We start from the raw sequence: 15,670 nt of genomic DNA, 5'->3' as shown, positions 1-15,670 counted from the left end.
GTTAAGCAAGTTTTCGGCTACTCTGTCTTCAGACATTTTCATGGGCCTTTCTCTTTCTCTTGTCCTTTTGGGGACCCCCTATAATGTGAATGGTACTGTGTTTGATATCTCAGAGGGCTCTTAAACTGTCCTCATTTCTTTTCAATTTTTTTCTATCAATATTTTTCATCGGAGTATATAGTTGATTTACAAATGTTTTTTGTGCTGTACTGCAAAGTGATTTATATATATATATTCTTTTTATATATCTTTTTGCAATATGGTTTATCATAGGATACTGAGTATATAGTTCTCTGTGCTATACAATGAAAGTGAAAGTGAGAGTCACTCAGTCATGTCTGACTCTTTGCCATCCCATGGATTATAACAGGGGGTTATCTGACTCTTTGCCATCCCATGGACTATAACAGGCCATGGAATTCTCCAGGCCAGAATATTGGAGTGGGTAGCCTTACCCTTCTCCAGGGGATCTTCCCAACCCAGGGATCAAACCTAGGTCTCCCACATTGCAGGCGGATTCTTTACCAGCTGAGCCACAGGGGAAGCTGAAGAATACTGGAGTAGGTAGCCTGTCCCTTCTCTAGAGGATCTTCCCGACTCAGGAATCAAACTGGGGTCTCCTGCATTGCAGGCAGATTCTTCACCAACAGAGCTATCAGGGAATACTTGTGCTATCCAGTAGGACCTTGTTATTTACTCTATCTATAAAAGCTTGCATTTGCCAAACCTAACCTCCCCCTCCATCCGTCCCCCAACCACCTCCACTTTGGCATCCAGAAGTCTGTTCTCTATATCATGATTCTGTTTGTTCCATTGATTGGCTCATTTGAGTCAGATTTTAGATTCTGTGTGTGTGTTTATAATATGGTATTTGTCTTTCTCATTCTTCCTTACTTCACTTGGTCATGATAATCTGTAGTTGTGTCCACGTTGCTGAAACTGGCTTTACTTTGTTCTTTTTATGAATGAGCAGTAGTCCGTTGCACGTTTGTGCCGCATTTTCTGTATCCGCTCATCTGTGGATGGGCATTTCGGTTGTTTCCATGTCTTGCCTATTGTGAATGGTGCTGCCATGAACATAGGGGTGTGTGTAGCTTTTCGAGTTACCATTTTATTTGGGTATATGCTCAGGAGAGGGATTGCTGGATCATATGACAAGTTTTCAGTTTTCCAGGGAACCTCCATATGGTTTTCCATAGTGACTGCATCAACTTACATTCCCACCAATGGTATGGGAGGGTTCCTGTTTCTACACTCTCTCCAGCATTTGTTTTTCCTAGACTTTCTAATAGTGGGCTTTCTGACTGGTGTGAGGCCATATATCATTATAGTTTTAGTTTGTATTTCTCTAATTACCACACTGAGTGCCTTTTCATATGCCTATTGGCCATCCTTATGTCTTCTTTGGAGAAATGTCTATATTTTCTTCTGCCTTTTTTTTTTCCTTTTTTTCATTATGTTTACTTTAAAAATTTTTATTTTTTTAATTGAAGGATAATTGCTTTACAGAATTATGTTAGTTGCTCCCAGACAGCAACATTAATCAGCCATAGATAAACATATGTCCCTCCCTCTTGAACCTCCCTCCCCATGCCCATTTTTTGATTGGGTTGTGTTTTTGCCGTTGTTGTTATTGAGCTTATGAGCAGCTTACATATTTTAGAGATTAATTTTGTTGATTTACATGGACCTGTCCAGCTTTCAAACACCATTTGCTAAAGAGACTATCTTTTTCCCATTGTACTATATACTCTTGCCTCTTTTGTCAAAGATGCATTGACCATAAGTGTGTGGATTTCTTTGGGGGTTCTCTATTCTGTTCCATTGATCCATATGCCTATTTTGTGCCAATACATGCTATTTCGATTACAATAACTTTGTAATATTGTCTGAAGTCTGTTAGGATTATGCTTCCTGCTTTATTTTTTTTTCATAAGGATTTCTTTGGCAAATCTGGGTCTTTTATAGTTCCATATGAATTTTTGCATTCTATGTTCTAGTTCAGTGAAAAATGTTATAGGTAATTTGATAGACATTTCATTAAATCTGTAGATTACTTTGGGTAGTATGGCTGTTTTAACAATATCCATTTTTCTAAGCAAAGAGCTTGGGGATCCCTGGCAGTTCAGTGGTTAGGACTTGGTCCTCCCACTCCTGGGGTTCTGGGTTCAATTCCTGGTCAGAGAACTAAGATCCCACCAGCTGTGCAGTATAGCCAAATAAACAAAGACAGAGAGCATGGAGTATCTTTCCATTTCTGTGAGTCATCTTTAATGTCCTTTATTAATGTTTTATACTTTTCAACATATAAACCTTTCATCTCTCTCGTCAGGTTTATTCCTAAGTATTTTAATTTTTAGAGTATGATTTAAAAGTTGTTATTTTTTTACATTCCTTTTCTGATACTTCATTGTTGATGTAAAAAGTACATCCAGTTTCTGTATATTAATCTTATATCCTGCTGCCTTGCTGAATTTACCAGTTCTAGGAGCTTTTGTTAGGTGTCTTAGGGTTTTCTATGTATACTATCATGCCATCTGTACTTAATGACAATTTTACCTCTTCCCTTTCAATTTTGATACCTTTTATTTCTTTTTCTGTGATTGCTGTGGCTGACATTCCAATGCTATGTTGAATAGAGTTGAGAGTGGGCATCCTTGCATTGTTCCAGATTTGAGCAGGGAGTCTTAGCTTTTCACCGTTTAGTGTTATATTGATGGTGGGTTTGTCACAAATAGCGTGTATTACATTGAGATGTGTTCCTGCTATACTCACTTTGGCAAGACTTTTTATTATCATGCATGAATGTTGAATTTTGTCAAATGCTTTATCTGCATCTATTGGGATAAATGTGCTTTTTGTCTTTTATATATATGGTGAATCATGTTGGTTGATTTGTGTATGCTGAATCATCATTGTGATCTTGGGATGAATTACACTTGGTCATAGTATATGGTCACTTTTATGCGTTGTTGAATTTGATTTGCTAATATTTTGTTGAGAATTTTTGCATCTATATTCATCAAAGAATGTAATTTTCTTTTTTCATGGTGTCTTTATCTGGTTTTGATATCAGGGTGATGATTTCTTCATGTTAATAGAATGTTTTGAGGAATGTTCTCTCTTCTTCAGTTTGAGAAGTCAGAGTTTGAGAAGGGTCAGTAAAAGTTTTTCTTTTTATGTTTGGTAGACCTGTGAAGCCGTTTGACCTAGGATTTTTGTTTGCAGTATGCTTTTAAGGTACAGATTCTATTTCACTTTTAGGGATAAGTCTGTTCAAAGTATCTGCTGCTTCTTGGTTCAGTTTTGGTGGATTGTATGTTTCTAGAAACTTGTCCATTTCTTCTTCTAAGTTGTCAAATTTGTTGACATATAATTGTTCACAGTATTTTCTTGTGGACTTTTGTGCTTCTTTGGTATCAGTTGTTATGCCTCCTTTATCATTTCTTTGTTTGTTTGTGTGGATTCTCTTTTCTTGTTGACTAGCCTGGCCAGAAGTTTCTCTATCTTGTTTATCCTTTCAAATAACCAAGTATTCGTTTTATTGATTTTTTTTTCTATTGTGTTTTATTTCCTCTCTAATCTTTATTTCCTTCCTTCTACTGACTATGGTTTTGTTTTTCTTTTTCTAATCCTTTTAACTGGTAGGTTTGCTTATTTGAAATTTTTCTTGTTTTTTGAGGAAGGCCTGTACTGCTATGAATTTGCCTCCAAGAACTGCTCTTGGTTCATCCCATAGATTTTCTATGGTTCTGTTTTCATTGTCATTTGTCTCAACATATTGTTATTTTCCTCCATGTTCACACATTGGTTTTTTAGTCGCACTGTTTTTTCGTTTGTTTAGTATCCATGTAATCATTTTTTTCATAGTTCCATGCTATTTAGTCAAAAAAAGGTACTGAGATAATTTCTGTACTCTCAAATTTGTTGAGGTTTGTTTTGTGCCTTAGTGTGTGGTCAGTTCTAGATAGAGTTCCATGTGCACTGGAAAAGAAGGTGTATTCTGAGTTCTGTGGATGTAATGCTTTGAAAATATCAATTAAATCTAACTGTTCTGTTGTGCCATTTAGAATCTTTTTTGCCTTATTGATTTTCTATCTTGAGGATGTGTCCACTGATGTGAGCGAGGTGTTCAAGTCTCCTACTGCTGTTGCCGTCTTGCCAATGTCTCCTTTTATGTCTGTTAGAATTTGTTTATGTACTTGGGTGTGTCGATATTAGGTGCTAGTCGAGGCTATGGTTTTTCCAGTGGTCATGTATGGATGTGAGAATTGGACTGTGAAGAAAGCTGAGTGCTAAAGAATAGATGCTTTTGAACTGTGGTGTTGGAGAAGACTCTTGAGAGTCCCTTGGACTGCAAGGAGATCCAATCAGTCTATCCTAAAGCACATCAGTCCTGGGTGTTCACTGGAAGGACTAATGCTGAAGCTGAAATTCCAGTACTTTGGCCACCTCATGCGAAGAGTTGACTCATTGGAAAAGATCCTGATGCTGGGAGGGATTGGGGGCAGGAGGAGAAGGGGACGACCGAGGATGAGATGGCTGGATGGCATCACCAACTCTATGGACGTGAGTTTGAGTGAGCTCCGGGAGATGGTGATGGACAGGGAGGCCTGGCGTGCTGTGATTCATGGGGTCGCAAAGAGTCGGACACGACTGAGCAGTTGAACTGAACTGATATTGGGTGCATATTTGCTGACACATGTAAACCCTCCTTTTAACATTAGATACTGACCTTCTTTATGTTTCTTTATGGTCTTTGTTTTTAAGTCTGTTTTTTCTGAAATGAGTATTATGACTCCCACTTTCTTGTGTTCTCCGTTTGCCTGGAATATGATTTTTCATCCCCTCACTTTCAATCTATGTGATTCCTTTGCCCTAAGGTGAATCTTTTGTTCAGTTCAGTTCAGTTGCTCAGTCATGTCCGACTCTTTGTGACCCCATGAATTGCAGCACGCCAGGCCTCCCTGTCCATCACCATCTCCCGGAGTTCACTCAAACTCACGTCCATCGAGTCCGTGATGCCATCCAGCCATCTCATCCTCGGTCGTCCCCTTCTCCTCCTGCCCCCAATCCCTCCCAGATCAGGGTCTTTTCCAATGAGTCAACTCTTCGCATGAGGTGGCCAAAGTACTGGAGTTTCAGCTTTAGCATCATTCCTTCCAAAGAAATCTCAGGGTTGATCTCTCTTGCTGTTTTCTTCAATCTGCAACGGCTGTGTCTTTTGACTGGACCATTTAGTCCATTGAAACTTAAGGTAATTGTTGATAAATTTGTATTTATTGCCATTTTATACCTTGTTTTCCCATTCATTTTACGTCTCTTCTTTGTCACTTCCTTTTCCTTTTTGTGTTTCTTTTGTGGTTTGATCATCTTCTTTGTATTATACTTACATTCTTTTCTGTTAGGTTTTTGTTAATGGTTGTCTGTTTTTAATTTATGGTTACCCTATTTTCAAGTATGTTACCTCCTTCCTGTATGTACATATCTTAAACTGGTAGTCATATAGGCTCAAACAGATCTGGGGTGGGGGGAATCTATATTTTCTTCCTTTCCTCCCCGACATTTCATGGTTTTGATGTCCTCTTTTACATTTTCATGTTTATCCTTTTGCTGTTCATGGTGCTTATTAACAGTTTCACAGGATATTTTTGCTTTTTTAAAGATCTGTGTACTGGCTTATTAAATGATTTACTTTTTAATCGAGATTTTTATCTTCCCTATAGATTCTTACTCCTTTTCTATTTAGAGAAGACCTTTCAATATTTCCTTTAAGATAGATTTAGTGTTACTGTATTCCTTTAGCTTTTTCTTGTCTGAGCATTTTTTTCTCTCTCCTATTCTCAATGATAATCTTGCTCGGTAGAGTATCCCATATTATACACTTTTCCCTTTCATAACTTTGAATATATTTTGCCACTCTTTTCTGACCTGCAATGTTTCTGTAGAGAAATAAGCTGATAGCCTATGGGGGTTCCCTTGTAATTAGCTCTTTATTTTTATCTTGCTGCCTTTAGAATCCTCTTTATCCTTAACTTTTGCCATTTATTAACATATGTCTTGGTGTAGGCCTGCCTGGGTTCATCTTGTTTGGAACCCTCTGTACCAGTATATTCTTTCCTTTAGATTTGAGAAGCTTTCCACCATATTACTTCAAATATATTTTCCATTTCCTTTTATCTTTCTGCCTGTTCTGGAATCACTGCTATGAGTAGATTGGTTCACTTTTTACTATCCCACAGGTGTCTTATATTGCTTCTTTTTTTTTTTTTTTTTGGCTTGTCTGCTGTCCTGATTTGGTGATTTCCATTCTTTCTTCCAGGTCACTTATTTGTTTTTCTGAATTACTTATTCTGCTTTCATTCATCTGCAGTTCCTGTCTCTGCAAATGAGTTTTCTATTTTTTCTTGGTTCCCCTTTATAGTTTCTAGTTCCTTTTGACAGCACCCTGCATTTCTATCAGTAGCCTTTCTTAATCCCTTACATGTTCTCATTGTGTGTGTCCTCACTCTGTTGTGTCCGACTCTTTGCAATCCCATGGACTACAGGCTGCCAGACTTCTCTGACCATGGAAATTTCCAGGCGAGAATACTGGAATGGGTTGCCACTTCCTACTTCAGGGTATCTTCCCAACCCTGGAATCGAACTTGTATCTCTTGCGTATCTAGCATTGGCAGATAGATTCTTCATCATTGCACCATTTTCATTATATCCTTTCTTAAGTCAGTGTCTATTAGAAGAGGTCTGTTGCCTTGTTTGGCCTTTCAGGGTAGTTCTCATGGTCTTTTAACTGGGAGTGGTTTCTCAGCTTCTTTGCTTTATTTATATATCTCTTACCTTCCAAGTTAAAAGAAACAGTTATCTACTGAGGCCTTTGTATGGGGAGGCATCACTGTGTAGCTTGTCTGAGTTTGACATGTTTGGTGCCAGGGTTGTTGTTAGTATAGAGGCCTATCGCCTCTTTTCTCAGCATGTGCTGATCTTTGTGCACTTGATAGGGTATGCAGATGTGGCAGCTGATGCCTGGTCTTGACGTGCTCGGTGGTGGTGGAGGCTCAGGGCACCCCTGGAGCACGTGATGGGAGTGGAGGCGGATCACAACCACTTGTGGAGTCCAGGTGGGCAGAGACAGTCCTTTGTGCCTGGTCCTGGGGTTTGGGCAGATGGAGGCGGCAGTTCACAGCCGCTCCAGGAGGGAGGTGGCAACAGATCATGACCCCTTGATCTTTTTTCTATATTATGTCACTGCAGTGATTTCCACCGCTATGTCTTCCAGCTCACTGGTCCATTCTTATACTTCATTTATCCTTCTATTGATGCCTTCTGTGTATTTTTTCATTTCATGTATTTTATTCTTCAGCTCTGTTTGGTGGTTAATATTTTCTTTTTGTTAAAAACTACATGTAACTTCTCACTTTGTTACTTCTTGCATCCTTTGTTTTCCTAAGTTCTTTGAACATCTTTATGATCATTACTCTGAACTCTTTCTTGTGTGGATTTCCTTTTCCAGGTAGATCACCTGTCCCCCTGCCATTCAGTTGATCTTCTGGGGTTTTATCTTGTTCCTTCATCTGGAACATATTCCTGTCCCATCGAATTTTTGCCTAAATAACTGTTTCTATTTTCATGATGTGGTATGTTTTGTTTCTCAACCTTGGAGAAGTGGCCCTCTTTCGGGGAAGTCCTATGTGTCCCAGCAATACACTCCCCTCTTGTCACCCAATGGCTAGGGACCCGCTGGCCCCAGAGTAGGTGTTGGCCTTTGTTTGCAGACTCAGTTTCACAGGCTGCAGGCTTGTAGATTTTTGCCTCTGGTGCACCCTGGTGGATGAGGTTGATTTAGAGGCTTGTGCAGGCTTCCTGGGTTGAGGGGCTCTTGCCTGCCCACTGGTGGGTGGAGCTGAGTCTGGGCCCTCTGGGCAGAACCATGTCAAGGGGCGTGTCTAGAGGTGGCTATGGGCTTAGGAGGTGTTTAGGCAGCTTGTCTGCTAATGGGTGTGGATGTGTTCCCATCCTGATTTTTGTTTGGCCTGAGGCATCCCTGGAGCCCATGGCAGTAGGGCTAGGTCTTGGTTCCAATGACCCAAGTAAGATGTCAGCCTCCAGCAAGAATTTATGCAGATGAATACTCCCATAATCTCTGCCAGCAGTTTCTATGTCCCCAGGGTGAGCCACAAGAGGTCCCCCCAGCTACCCAGGTGACCTCCCAAGAATAGCAGGTAGGTCTGGCCCAGATTCCTATGAAGCTTTTGCCCTGGTTCCTGGTGCACATGAGACCTTCTGTGTACCCTTCAAGAGTGGAGTCTCTGTTTCCCCCATTCCTATGGAGCTTCTGCAGTCAAGACTCATTGGCCTTCAAAGTCAGATGCTCTGGGGGTGCCTCCTCCCAATGCTGGGCCCATAGGCTGGGGAGCCTGACATCAAACTCAGAACTCTCACTTCTGTGGGAGAACATCTGTGATGTAATCATTCCCGTTTGTAGGTCACCCATCCAGCGGATGTGGGATTTGATTATATTGTGTCTGTGCCCCTCCTGCCATATCATTGTGGTTTCTTCTTTATGTCTTTGGATGTAGAATATCATTGTTGATAGAGTCTGGTGTTTTTTCCTTGAGCCCATCTTTGCATGAAATGTTCCCATGGTATCTCTAATTTTCTTGAAGAGATCCCTAGTCTTTCCCATTCTATTGCTTTTCTCTATTTCTTTGCACTGATCACTTAAGAAGGCTTTCTTATCTCTCCTTGCTATTCTTTGGAACTCTGCATTCAAATGGGTATATATTTCCTTTTCTCCTTTGCCTTTCACTTCTCTTCTTTCCATAGCTATTTGTAAGGCCTCCTCAGACAGCCATTTTACTTTTTTGCATTTCTTTTTCTTGGGGATGATCTTGATCCTTGTCTCCTATATAACATCATGAATCTCCATCCATAGTTCATCAGACACTCTATCAGATCTAGTCCTTTAAATCTATTTCTCACTTCCACTGTATAATCATAACAGATTTGATTTAGGTCATACCTGAATGATCTAGTGGTTTTCCCTACTTTCTTCAGGTTAAGTCTGAATTTGGTAATAAGGAGTTCATGATCGGAGCCATAGTCAACTCCAGGTCTTGTTTTTGCTGACTGTATAGAGCTTCTCCACCTTTGGCTGCAAAGAATATAATCAATCTGATTTCAATGTTGACCAACTGGTGATGTCCATGTGTAAAGTTTTCTCTTCTGTTGTTGGGAGAGGGTGTTTGCTATGACCAGTGCATTCTCTTGGCAAAACCCTGTTAGCCTTTGCCCTGCTTCATTCTGTACTCCAAGGCCAAATGGGCCTGTTACTCCAGGTGTTTCTTGACTTCCTACTTTTGCATTCCAGTCCCCTATAATGAAAAGGACATCTTTTTTGGGTGTTAGTTCTAGAAAGTCTTGTAGGTCTTCGTAGAACTGTTCAACCTCAGCTTCTTCAGCATTACTGGTTGGGGCTTAGACTTGGATTACCGTGAAATTGAATGGTTTGCCTTGGAAATGAACAGAGATCATTCTGTCATTTTTGAGATTGCATCCAAGTATTGCCTTTTGGACTCTTTTGTTGACTATGATGGCTACTCCATTTTTTCTAAGGGATTCTTGCCCACAATAGTAGATATAAGGGTCATCTGAGTTAGATTCACCCATTCCAGTCCACTTTAGTTCACTGATTCCTAAGATGTCGACATTCACTCTTGCCATCTCCTGTTAGACCACTTCCAGTTTGCCTTGATTCATGGACCTAACATTCCAGGTTCCTATGCAATATTGCTCTTTATAGCATCAGACCTTGCTTTCATCACCAGTCACATTCACAGCTGGGTGTTGTTTTTGCTTTGGCTCCATCTCTTCGTTTTTTTCTGGAATTATTTCTCCACTGATCTCCAGTAGCATATTGGGCACCTACCGACCTGGGGAGTTCATCTTTCAGTATCCTATCTTTTTGCCTTTTCATATTGTTCATGGGGTTCTCAAGGCAAGAATACTGAAGTGGTTTGCCATTCCCTTCTCCAGTGAACCACATTTTGTCGGAACTTTCCACCATCACCTGTCCATCTTGGGTGAAAGAGGAGAGTGAAAAGTTGGCTTAAAGCTCAACATTCAGAAAACTAAGATCGTGGCATCTGGTCCCATCACTTCATGGCAAATAGATGGGGAAACAGTGGAAATAGTGGCTGACTTTATTTTTCTGGGCTCCAAAATCACTGCAGATGGTGACTGAAGCCATGAAATTAAAAGACGCTTGCTCCTTGAAAGAAAAGTTATGACCAGCCTAGACAGCCTATTAAAAAGCAGAGACATTACTGTGCCAACAAAGGTCCGTCTAGTCAAGGCTATGGTTTTCCCAGTAGTCATGTATGGATGTGAGAGTTGGACTGTGAAGAAGGCTGAGTGCCAAAAAATTAATGCTTTTGAACTGTGGTGTTGGAGCAGACTCTTGAGAGTCTCTTGGACTGCAAGAAGATCCAACCAGTCCATCCTAAAGGAAATCAGTCCTGAATGTTTATTGGAAGGACAGATGTTGAAGCTGAAACTTTAATACTTTGGCCACCTGATGCAAAGGATTGACTGATTTGCAAAGACCCTGATGCTGGGAAAGATTGAAGGCAGGAGGAGAAGGGGTTGACAGAGGATGAGATGGTTGGATGGCATCACCGACTCAATGGACATGAGTTTGAGTAGGCTCCAGGAGTTAGTGAGGGACAGGGAGGCCTGGCCTGCAGGCCTGCAGCAGTCCATTGGGTCGCAAAGAGTCAGACATGACAGAGCAACTGAACTGAACGTTTTTTAATTGATGGCTGTTTAGCAGTTAATTGTGATTTTGGTGTGGTCATGAGAGGAGTGAGCTCAAAGGTCTTCTGTTTGTTTGGAGAGTGTATAATTTACCAGGTTCTGTCTTACCACACTAAAGATTTGAAATGGCAGACCAGTGTTACAGCTCTGAGTTTTATTCGGCAAACAAAGGATAGTACACCCTAGAGGTGTGAGGGTGGGCTGACTCCAGAGGAAAGACCTCAATCTGTCTTGACTTCCTCTTTTTATGTTTTGTCTCCTCCCCCACTGAGCCTGCCCTGTGCAAACTGGGCTAGCCACAGGAAGGGGCATGTTTGTTTCACCTGAGGTTCTCACTTTGGTGCGTGGATTTTCTTTTGTTCCATTTTTGCAGGCTTTTCCCTTTCTTTGCCTTTTGCTGCTGCTGCTAAGTCGCTTCAGTCGTGTCTGACTCTGTGCGACCCCATAGACAGCCCACCAGGCTCCCCCGTCCCTGGGATTCTCCAGGCAAGAACACTGGAGTGGGTTGCCATTTCCTTCTCCAATGCATGAAAGTGAAAAGTGAAAGGGAAGTCACTGAGTCGTGTCCCACGGCCGTTTTGGACTCTTTTTCCCTATTCTACCTAACATGTTGATACTTCACCATCTTGTCTCCCATCCCACAGAGGAAGTGATAGTTTCTTGAAATACATATTTTATCCCATTTTGTCTGTCTTCTTCTCCTTGGATCCCTATTATACATAGATCGACTCATTTTGTATTGTCCTGTAGGTCTTGTATATTGCTTTCATTTTTTTTAAAATTTGTCTTTATGTCTGGTATTCTCATTGAGTGATTTCCATGATTCTATTTGCCAGACTACTTACTTTTTCTTCTGCATTTTTTCATTTGCTATTTATTGACTGCAACTTGGCTTCATCTCAGAAAATGCATTTTCTAATTGGCTCCTCTTCACAGTTTCTAGTTCCTTGTGACAGCGATCTGTATTTCTATCAATAGCCTTTCTTAATTCCTTCAGTATTTTTCTTATGTCCTTTTTTGAACTAGGGATCTACTGTGCTGGAGAGGTCTGCTTCATTCTTCACTCTTACAGGAAATTTCCCTTGTTCTTTTAATTGGAGTGTTGCCTCCGCTTCTGCATTTCTCTAACACTATGAATTGAAAAACAGTTATCTACTGTGGTCTCAAAATGCTGTTTTTTATAAAAGTGTCCCTTTGTAGCCTTTTGTTGTTGTTCAGTAGCTCAGTCATGTCTGACTCTTTGCGACCCCATGGACTGCAGCACGCCAGGCTTCTCTGTCCTTCACCATCTCCCAGAGTTTGCTCAAACTCATGTCCATTGAGTTGGTGATGCCATCCAACCATCTTGTCCTTTGTCATCTCCTTCTCCTGCCTTCAATCTTTCCCAGCAGCATGGTCTTTTCTTATGAGTTGGCTCCGTGCATCAGGTGGCCAAAATATTGGAGCTTCAGCTTCAGCATCAGTCCTTCCAGTGAATATTCAGGATTGATTAGGATTGACTGGATTTTCCTTTAGGATTATTGTGATCCACACAGTCAAAGACTTTTGTGTAGTCAGTAAAGCAGATGGTTTTTTCTGAAATTCTGTAGCTCTTTGGATGATCCAACAGATGTTGGCAATTTGATCTCTGCCTTTTCTAAATCCAGTTTGAACATCTGGAAGTTCTTGATTCACATACTGTTGAAGCCTAGCTTGGAGAATTTCGAGCATTACTTTGCTAGCGTGTGAGATGAGTGCAATTGTGTGGTAGTTTGAGCATTCTTTGGCATTGCCTTTCTTTGGGATTGGAGTGAAACTGACCTTTTCCAGTCCTGTGGCCACTGCTGAGTTTTCCAAATTTGCTGGCATAATGAGTGCAGCACTTTCACAGCATCATCTTTGAGGATTTGAAATAGCTCAGCTGGAATTCCATCACCTCCACTAGCTTTGTTTGTAGTGATGCTTCCTAAGGCCCACTTGACTTCACATTCCAGGATATCTGGCTCTAGGTGAGTGATCACACCATCCTGGTTATCTGGGTCATGAAGATCTTTTTGTAAAGTTCTTCTGTGTATTCTTGCCACCTCTTCTTAGTATCCTCTGCTTCTGTTGCTGCTGCTGCTGCTGCTAAGTCGCTTCAGTCATGTCCGACTCTGTGTGACCCCATAGATGGCAGCCCACCAGGCTCTCCTGCCCCTGGGATTCTCCAGGCAAGAACACTGGAGTGGGTTGCCATCTGCTTCTGTTAGGTCCATACCATTTCCATCCTTTATTGTGCCCATCTTTGCATGAAATGTTCCCTTGGTATCTCTCATTTTCTTGAAGAGATCTCTAGTCTTTCCTAGTCTGTTGTTCTTCTCTGTTTGTTTTCACTGATCACTGAGGAAGGCTTGCTTATCTCTCCTTGCTGTTCTTTGGAACTTTGCGTTTAGATGTGTATATCTGTGTAGCCTGCATGAGTCTAGGATTTTTAATGTAAGAGCCTTTTTGAGTATGGGTTCTTACCACATCTTTCCTTGGTGAGCTCTGGCCATTATTGCCTGATGGGGTCATGACTGGTAGTGTGACCAGAGCTGGTCAGGATGTTGAGCAGGGTCTCATCTTTGCTGTTTTTCACAGCTCTAGGTGAGTGAGTGTCCAGGGCAGGATCTGTACCCCAGTTGTTGGAGTAGAGGCCCCAGCTCTCTCTCTGATCTGAGTAGGTGGGGTGCTTCATCTGATCTGGGGTGCTTCAGCTGGAAGAGGAGCCAGTGAGTATTCCTTCACAGGAGCTACTCCAGGAAGTATAGGAAGTACACTTATAATGTCACCCATCACCCACTGTGCCCACTCCCAGAGGGCACTGTCATTTGGGCCCTGCCCTTGGCCATGCCTCAGCCATGGCTATGCAGGCAGTCAGCCCAGATGTCCCTCAGGCACTGAGCTCACCCAGCCTCCAGTGCAGATCCATGGAGGTCAGGTACCGGAATAAGCGGCAGTCGCATGCCTGGACCCAAAATGGAAGCTATGGGGTGAGCCCAGACCCTGGCCTCGCCTCTACATGCTTGCACCGACAAAGCCTGCAGCTGCTGATGAGGGCGCACCCCACCATGGGAATACCTGCAGTCAGCTCAGATGTCCCTCAGGCACTGAGCTCAAAGGAGCCAGCAGCATCAGTCCTCCAAAGCTGCCAAGATACAGCTAAAGTTTCGGCTCCACCTACATGTGTGGTCAGCCCACTGGCTTGCATACCCGCAGACCTCATCAAGGTGGAGCCACCCCTACTGTGAGTGCACGGCTCGGGAAAGAAGTTGCAGTGGTGAGCCCCACCCCCTCTCTAAACGTGCATTAACAAGGGGGCTTCTTGTCAGCCTGGGCTGGGCTTCCATCCTGCCTGTATCCCCAGTGCAGCCAGGGGTGTATACAAATTCTAGCCCCTTGGAGTTGTCTCCCCACAGCCAGCCCCAGTCCTCTCTCCTGATCTTTTCGTTGAAACCTGAGTTTCAGCACCCAGCCACTGCGCATGCCAGCAGGCGCAAGTCTCAGGCTGTGGACTGCAGCCAACAGAAATGGCCAGCGTCCACATGGTTCCTCTCTGTTGGCCCGCCACAGGCTGGTTGCCACACTCTGCTCTGAGCCTGTGAAGTTCCTTCCTGTCCTGGCTGATGTCCCAGCTGTTGAAGGGGGTTCCCAGAGTGAAGGAACCTCTCCTCTTTCCTAGCACCCTCCCAGGGGTGCAGGCCCCATGCTGAATCCATTTTGTCTTCCCCTTCCTTTGTACCTGGTCACTTGGTAATGTTTCTTGCAGGTTTATTATTATTATAAATTATTAATTAATATTATTATAATTTTATCATATACTATTACAATATAATTATGATATAGTTATAATATTATTATTACTGTAATTTTGGCTGTGCTGACTCTTCGATGAGACCTGGGCTTTTCTCTGGTTGTGGCGAGTAGGGGTTCCTTCAGGCCCCGTGCGCCGGCTTCTCATTGCAGTGATTTCTCTGGTTGCAGAGCAGACTCCAGGGTGCGTGAGCTTCAGTAGTTGCGACGCGTGGGTCCAGTCGTTGCGGGTCCAAGCCCTAGGGCACAGGCTCAGTAGCTGTGGCGCGCCGGCTTAGTTGCTCCGCGCATGTGGAATCTTCCTGGGCCGGTGCTGGAACTGGTGTCGCCTGCATGGGTAGGTTCACCACTGAGCCCCCAGGGAAGCCCTTTCTTGCGGTTTCGATCCTAGGAGATCTTCTGCCAGCAGTGAGGAGGTGTTCTGTGAGGGCTTTTCCACATGTAGATTTTTTGATGTATTTATGGGAGGAGGGAACTCCGTGTCCTTCTGTTCTACCTTCTTGATCTCTCCCAAAAGATATTGAATATAATTCCCTGTGCTCTATACTAAGACCTTGTTGTATATCCATGTTATATATAGTGGTTTGTATCTGCTAATCCGAAACTCCCAGTTTATCCCTCTCCACTCCCCTTCCCTTGGGTAACTGTAAGTTTGCTTTCTATGTCTGAGATTCTATTTATGTAAATAAGCTCATTTATATTGCATTTTAGATTTTACATATAAGTGACATGATACGATACTTGTCTTTCTCTGACTTCCTGTAGTGCGATAATCGCTATCTGGTCCATCCATGTTGCCGAAAGCGGCATTATTTCGTTCTCTTTTATGGCTGAGTAACATCCCCCTGTATCTCCGTGCCGCGTCTTCTGTGTCCATCTGTCGTTGGACGTTCAGGTTGCTTCTGTGTCTTGGCTGTTGTGAGCTGGCGTGATGACCGGAGCGGTGCAAGTAAGTGTCTTTCCAAATGAGAGTTTTGTCTGGATATGTGCCCAGGAGCGGGTATTTCTAAATCATATGATAACTCTACTTTTAGTTTTAACACATTAC

The sequence above is a fragment of the Ovis aries genome, chromosome 19 (assembly GCF_016772045.2).
Source record: "Ovis aries strain OAR_USU_Benz2616 breed Rambouillet chromosome 19, ARS-UI_Ramb_v3.0, whole genome shotgun sequence".
NCBI classification, from domain to species: Eukaryota; Metazoa; Chordata; class Mammalia; order Artiodactyla; family Bovidae; genus Ovis; species Ovis aries.
The sequence above is the reverse complement of the archived record's forward strand: the minus strand, read 5'-3'. Positions refer to the sequence as shown.